Source organism: Rhea pennata, chromosome 3, assembly GCF_028389875.1.
Source record: "Rhea pennata isolate bPtePen1 chromosome 3, bPtePen1.pri, whole genome shotgun sequence".
NCBI lineage: Eukaryota > Metazoa > Chordata > Aves > Rheiformes > Rheidae > Rhea > Rhea pennata.
The window spans coordinates 65,161,693-65,169,508 of NC_084665.1; positions in this window are offsets into that span (position 1 = coordinate 65,161,693).

Here is a 7,816-nt window from a genome sequence, read left to right on the forward strand (position 1 = left end):
GATCAAGACATGAAATGATGGCTAATGAACAAGGACTACTGCTCTCATAAATCTTGATAAATCCATGCCTGTACTGAGATGTGATTTCAGAGTCTTCTGACTTCCAAGGTGCTTGTTGAATGGTCCCAATTTTACCAGTCACCTCTTCAGTTTGCAGTCACACCCACCTAGGTTTTCCACAGAAACCTTTGACAATAGCCATTTACTGGACTTGCTGACCATTTCTCCGGATTACAGCACTATTTCTTCATCTACAGTTACAAAGCACGCAAGACTAAAGCACGAAACAAAGAAACAAATCTGTATCTTTTCCCTCCAATGTTCTGACCATACCTTGGCTGACATTCCTATCTCTGGAAAAAAAAATCAGTACTGCTTGCAACATTTTCTCTCTTTCTACAGGTCCTACCAGCAAGTTACTTTTTTCACTGACACACGAGGGCAGCTCTTGAAATCTCATAAAGACTTTCATTCTGTATTCTTGCCTCTGGAAAGGTGAAGCATTTATTCAGTACGCTGCAGGCCATTTTTACCTTAATTCTTCTGAAACTGTGCACCAGAGGCTGACTTCTGCATTATTGTTTTAGTGCTCCTTTTGGGTTCTTTAGCAATCTCTTTACAGCCTCCTTTGCTTTAATTCTATTTGTCCTGAAGATCTTACAGAAGCTTGGGAGTTGCTGATATAAACAGAAACAGGAAAGCTGACTCATTCATCAAGTTAATAAGAAAAAAGAATGCAGATATTTTACCCAGTCATCAAAACAGCCATACAGACAGACAAATATTAAAATATAAAGGCCCCCTCTCCCACTACTCAGTTGCATTTACCCTCCAAGATTCATTTATACATCAAAGCTTTTATTTTGTTCTGTTTGTGTGTAGCATTTTGGCTGCAAACCAGATCGCTTGCTCATTTGTTCTAACAGAGAAAGAAAAGTAGTTGCTGTGTTTATGTTCTAAGTAGTCTGTATGCTGTTTTAAATAATTAGAGCAACACTTATCATCCCACAAATTGTCAGGACCACAGTTCTTGGGGCATCAGCCACAACTGTTCATTTAAATATCAGAACAATTCAATCATTCATATACTTTATGGCACAGGATTTTAAACATAACAGTGGGTTATTTACCATTTGTTTTTCAGCAGAAAGTTTAATACCTTCAGTTAGCACATTGGATAACAGTCATCTTCATGGCTCCATTTTTCCAACCAACCCACTGGTCTTTGAAAATAGCAGAAAATTGTATAAAGTGCTTGTCTATCATTTCTGCCTTCTGAGGAAAAATTGCTCATTTCCTTTTTGGTCAAAATAATTCAAAGACTTGGCTATGAACACAATTGTCTGGGACTACAGCCCTGCTCTTTAAAATAATTATTTCTGTCTTTTAGGCCCACTTTACATTTCTGTAGTATGTAGCTTTGTTAATGTCTTACCAGTAGAAGATAAGCTTCTTCCAGCCACAGCAGGCATATCACACATGCCTCATGATCCCCTCTTTAAAACACCAATGTATATGGTAAATTGACAATAGATTGAGGCTAGTCTTGCAGCACATGGTGAGACATCTTAGCACATGATAGACTGCCAGAAAACAAAACAAAACAAAACAAAACAAAATCAGATGCTTTTTTTGGCTTACATCCAGAGGCTAAATAAGTTGACATGAAGTATAAAATACAGGAGCATTGTTCTGCAATAGACAATTGCAGCCAACCTTAGGCCTTGTCCCAATGTATCTGCACTGATAAACAAGACCCTTTTCCGAAAGGGAGTTTATTCTTGGCCATTTTTATGTCACAGTTTTAATATCTAACAGATATTTTTCATGAGATATCTTAACTTTTATCAAAATTTGCTTCTTCAAAGCCTTATGAGAAAGAGGAGGAAAAAACATAACATTTTTCTTCTTCTTACCATATTATTGGTGCTTTGACACTAATATGAAAATAAAGATTTCCTCCTTGGCCTGTAATGTAAAAGTGAAATTCGTATTTATTTTATATTAATAAGATCAGCTGTTTATGAAGGGCTGTCTTAGGTTTATGTTATTTACTGAACATACTGATACTCCTTTTGATTCTAACTTAAGAGTAGTTTATAGTGATTTTGGTTCCCTTTAAGAGGAAAAACTGAGATGGAGTCATGGTTTGTTTTCTAATAAATACTGAACATTTTAAGAAAGTTGACACAGTGGGTGCCAGATCTTCAAACTCTCTCGTCTGTCACTAGCTCTGCTGGACATTTTGCTTCATTATGATTAAAAGTTCCATCTATGTCCAATAGAAATTGAAAAGAGTCCTATTAAACTACGTGGGTTCCCCCCCCCTTTTGTCAGGTTAAGTATAGGCTCATATTATATTCATGCCAAGTCTCAAAATTCAGACTTTAGATTTTTGTAGATCTATTTCAAAGTACTGCCACCAGATTTTTCTCCTGCAGAGGTATTGGTTATTTTTTGTCCTACAAAAATTTTAAAAAGGAAAATTTTTGAGGGGTTATCTATATATTTTAAAAAGGAAAATATACTCTAAAATAAAATATTCTTACTAGATAATATTTTAAATATCCTTTAGTTTAATAGTAATCAAAATAGATGACCAGAGTCTTCTTCACTGCTATAGCAGATAATCTTGTCACATAATTTCTTTCTTAAATGACCACACTCTTCATTAAAACTAACTATGTTTTTTGCTCCCATTAACCTTCCTGGGAAACTGTTCCAAGCTCTAACCCTTATGAAAATTAGAAAGCTTCTTCCAATTTGCACCTTCAATTTAGCCATGAACATTCTGTACTTCCTAATTTTGATTTAAATTTGTCTTTTCATTTAAAAACCTATGCATTTACAGAAAGTAGTCATTTCCCTCCCCAGCCATATTTGTTTTACCAAATTGGACAGTACAAGCTTTTTTTAGCTGCCTCTCAAAAGAGGGTATATCCATTTTCCACTGTTCAGAGTAGCAGCTCTTCACTGCACCTATTTCTGACTCTATTCATCCTCTTGGGATAGAGGTGAGCAGTCTAGTGCAGTGTTGCAAAAGGCATCTCTCTGCTTCCTTAAAATGACAGAATAGATATTCCTCTAAATCTAACGGATTTAACACTTAGCCTGATAACGGATATCATAATCCAATACTGTTTTCAATACTCTTCTTTATTAATTAGCACACAGCTCAGCAACAATTTCTCAACATGAAAAATTATTGTGCAAAATGAAGACTAAGCTTTTATTCTGGCTTCAGACGATGTACTGGCTTCCCCTCTGTTAGAGCACTCCTTCACACTTCAGAACTTGGAATATAAAGCCGCTTGCCCCTCTTTCAGCAGCATAGGCAGTAATGAGCAATGCAGATCATGTAGAATACTTTGCATAAAAACAATGCAGAGTTTTCACATTATCATAGACAGTTTTCTTCCCTGGCTGCCCCTTTTACAGAGGAGCTGAAAATGCCTATCTAAAGTCTCCTTTCCTTCTTCTGGCTTAGGGTGAGGGGAGACTCACAACCAACCCTCACAACTTGGAACAAAATCTATTTAATCTCTGTAATTCCCAGATTTATCCTTGGTTACAGGTACCTAGTGACTTTATTTCATTACCATTTTACCTTTACTACCACAGGAATTTGGTATTATTGGAAAAGTAAGATTTATCACTATTTTATCAGATGTGCTGCAGTTCTTTTTAAGCAACAGATAAGCACAATATAAAAATAATAAATTTTATCTAACAAAGAGTTAATATAAAAAGGAATTGCTGATAAATTTGAAAAGATGAGTGCAAATATAATATGAAAAAAATAAAATAAAATAAACTGAACGCTAGTCTCTCCTCTGAGATTTTCCTGAGATATCTTTCATACATGTGCATGGAAATGCCCAATGGTATTCTGGCTCAGGAATACACCCTAAACTGAAGCCCACTCCACCTCAACTATACCTAAGGCTAAATAGGATGTTATTATTTACAAACGAGTATCTGGAAATCCTCAGCTTCCTTTCCTTGGAGATTGCAGTGACCATTTAGTTCTCTTTGGAACTTTCTGAAAATAAAACAAAAGCTTGTCTGGGATGCTTTTTAATATGTTGATTTTTCCATTTGACTCCATCTTCTTTCTTTGAAATTTGTTCAAATTACAGTTTATTTGTCCTCCTCCCTTTCCAGATAATAGGACTTGTTTAACAAAACACATGTTCATGTAACAATTTTTTTCTGTGAACAGCGGAACTAATGAAGTCTAGTTTCCTGTGGACTAATGGCATTATTTTCCAAAGCCAGTCCTCACATCATGTCCCATATTATACCTTCACAAGGCAAAAACTGCACCTGCGACAGCCAATATGAGTCATATACCTGCTGCTTGGCTCATCAGGCCACGCACATTGCTCAGCCAGTCAGATTTCATGTTTTGTCAGTTGTTGCCAGACTACAGTGACTGGTTTTCCTTCAATGGGCAAAGTTTCTTAGATTATTCTAAAATGGAAATGGAAGGGCCACAGATGAAGCAAGAGTATCACCATATTCAGAAATTCCCTATAACAAATCCTATGAACACTTACAATTCAGCTAGAACCCACCCAGTCATGAGGATTAAAAAATACATTAAAAGTTGGGTTCTTCCAATTTTGTTTGTAAAATATTTCTTCTTCTGTATTACGTGTATTTTTGAAAGTACCTGTGCCCATTCTCAGATCTCCTTATTTTTCTCATTCTCTTGTGCTCTTGAATAGTCAGAGATTTGCAAGAAAAAAAGTATGTAATTTGGATCAAATGGATTAATGCTTATGCTGACATATGACAGATCCTGTTGTGAATTTTTAATCACTGGATACCATACAGAGTTCTAGTATCTACCATTGTGAGTGTCTATTCATGCAATCAAAATACTTTCTACAAATCCATAAAATTCAGCACAGCAACCAATCTACATTCTTTATTTTGTCCCCAGCACTTTATGGAACAACAGCCTGGTCTATACAAGATTGATTTTGATTGTACAACAAAATAATTATGGGTCTTTAATGTACTATATACAGTATCTCTAAAACATAGCTAATGTTTGGGAAGGATTTTGCATGGGACTTACAGAAATTGAATTACTGAAAGAACACAGGACCCAGCATTTTCTCCTGATTTAGACTGATTATGGTACTACCATGTTTTATGAGGTGGGACTCTTTATCAGAAGACATTTGTGCACCTAGGTTAATGACACCCTGTTCCAGAACATTACAGAAGATATGATCTTTCTGGTCTACACTTCAGCTCTCAGGAGGTGTACGTCAGATGTAAACACACAGAAGTTCACCACGGCACTGCACAGAGCTTCTGACTACACCATGATTTTCTTTATCATGTTTGTCCTTCCCATACCCAGGGATATCAGGGTATCCCTTCCTCACTTCTTAACCAGAACAGTAGATCAGTCTCATTTCTGTAACAGTGTTGTTTTTGCCAAGCAAACCTTGCTCAGGTTTCACTGAGTTCTGTATCTGTGGGTGGGATATTCATTTATAAACTACAAAAGATTACAGAATACGAAAAAAATAAACATTCTCCTAAATGCAATTACTGTCTTTAGCTTCTCTCTTTTTAAGGGTCTCAGGATGTCCAAATATACTTAAAGTCAGAATCTCATAGTTATTTTTTTACTGTTTTCATAGCTCCAAATAAATTAGGCCTCTCCTTTTACAGATAATGACTCTCCCTCCATCTCAGAACTATCAGGGTATTAGAGCTCAGAGCATACAGGCTGTTATGAGAAGCTGCTCAACATTACTGCTCATTAAGTTAGCTTCATCTCAGGGTGCATATTGGGTCACATCCTCATTACACAAATACCATTAACAGAGTATGAAAGGTTATCTTCCCACATAGCAGTCACAGCAGAACAGCTCTTTTGTTGAAAATATAGCAACCTCTAAGTGACTTGCTGGTTGGCTCACAACCCAATCTTTCTTCTTAAACCATCCTTGTTACTCTGTTCCTCTGTTCCTCTCTTTTTTTTTTTTATTATTATTATTATTATTATGCTTCAGGCAAGCACCTTCCTCAGACTCAAACCAAACTGTTGTTCTTGACTGGGTGGTAAACTGCTAAGTAGTGTGCATTGCCGCTGCTCTGTTGGAGAGGTGACCAGTCGGTACAGCTCCTGCTAGACCGATAAAAGCACTCAGTGATGCAGTGATTTTCATAGTGCATCATTTATCTAATTTTTCAGGATACAGTGCAAGGATAATTACAGGATATACAGCATAGGCATTTAAAAGCGCTTTAGCCCTGGGCTATGGATCACATCCCAGCTAGTGGGGCATTTTGTCTCTTCAGGAAAGAGTGACAGAAGTCTCTGATAATAGTACACCTCAGACTACTTTGGGATTAGTGTCTTTGGTTCTCAGGTTCTTGGAACTGCAATTTTCAGAGAAAGAATGGTAGCTGCGGAGAATCGAGATGGACAGAAATTTAGAATGATTGTTAAAGGTGTGTATTTCTACCTGAAATCTGTGTGAAAGGATCACCAAACTTCTTTAGGATTCATGGAATGTGTAGGTGATCACTGATAAGCTTTTTGGGAAAGGGGTTATTATCTCTACCTATTGAAGGTGAATATAGCTAGTGCTTTTAATCACTAGGAAAAAGCTCTGGTCAAAGATAACTTGTCTTCGTGATTTTTTTGTTATAGCATTTAAAGAAGAGGTGGCACTACCTTACAAACATGCATTTCCTAACAACATTCTGATACAGGCTGCAGACTTGTTCTCACACCAACACTGTATCTAGCTTAGTTTTTCAAAGCACTTTGAACATTTCAAAGTCAAAAGCTTAAAGGTCCACTATGCAGCCTGATCTGTGAGCAAACATGTAAATAACCGCAATGATTGTCATTACAAACAGAAGTGAATGGAATATTTCAGACCATGTGAGACAAAGAACCTGTGCCTATTTCTGCAGACCTATAAAATCCCCACTGAGGGCTACTGTGTGCACACATGAATAGACATGAACTCTGTGACACAATTGATAGGTAACAAACAAACAAACAATAGGGAAACTTGTTCCATGATATAAGAAGTTGCATATTGCAACAACTTTCTCACCAAGACAAGCATGAAAAGGGCTAAGCATGAAAAGAAGTACCTAGGAGGAAATTAAGACTCTTTACACCTTAATGGCTGGGTTTTTTTTTTCTCTTCCCAACACGTAACAATTAAAGACAATGAAAGATTTAAGCAAGTTTGTAATATTCTGGTGGGGATGGACTTCATCCTCCCTGAGATTAGAGCATCACCTGCCAGTAACTGTTTGGGAGGGTTCTGTTGGTGCAAGGAGAAAGTGTGCCAACGCCAGCTCTAATAAGCGAACAGTATGGACCAGTACATTATACTGGCTCAGGAGTTTGCCAAACACTCATTAAATTACTACTACAAAACAGTCAATGAGTCTGCATTACATTTCCTTAACTGAAAGAGAGAGCTGGATCATTTTTTTTCCATTGATCTCATCTTTCAGAAGGTTCCAAGAAGTCTATGCAGTATTATCACAAAGAAATCTCTTCTTAAGCTCTGTTTACACGACACCTATGCTAGGCATGCTGTCACTCTCAGATGAGATCATCAGAATATCTAATCTCTATCAAGAGCTGGTGACTCCTTGTTTTCACTTATTTTTGTGTAATGAGCTATAAAATATTACGTGGGCCTGCTGCCATTCAGGAAGTTAAAATCTTCATACCAGTGAGCAGATATTTCAATCAAAACAGTTAAAATCTTGTTCATTATAGAGCTCACTGCTGTGTTTGCATTCCCATTGAGTTCAA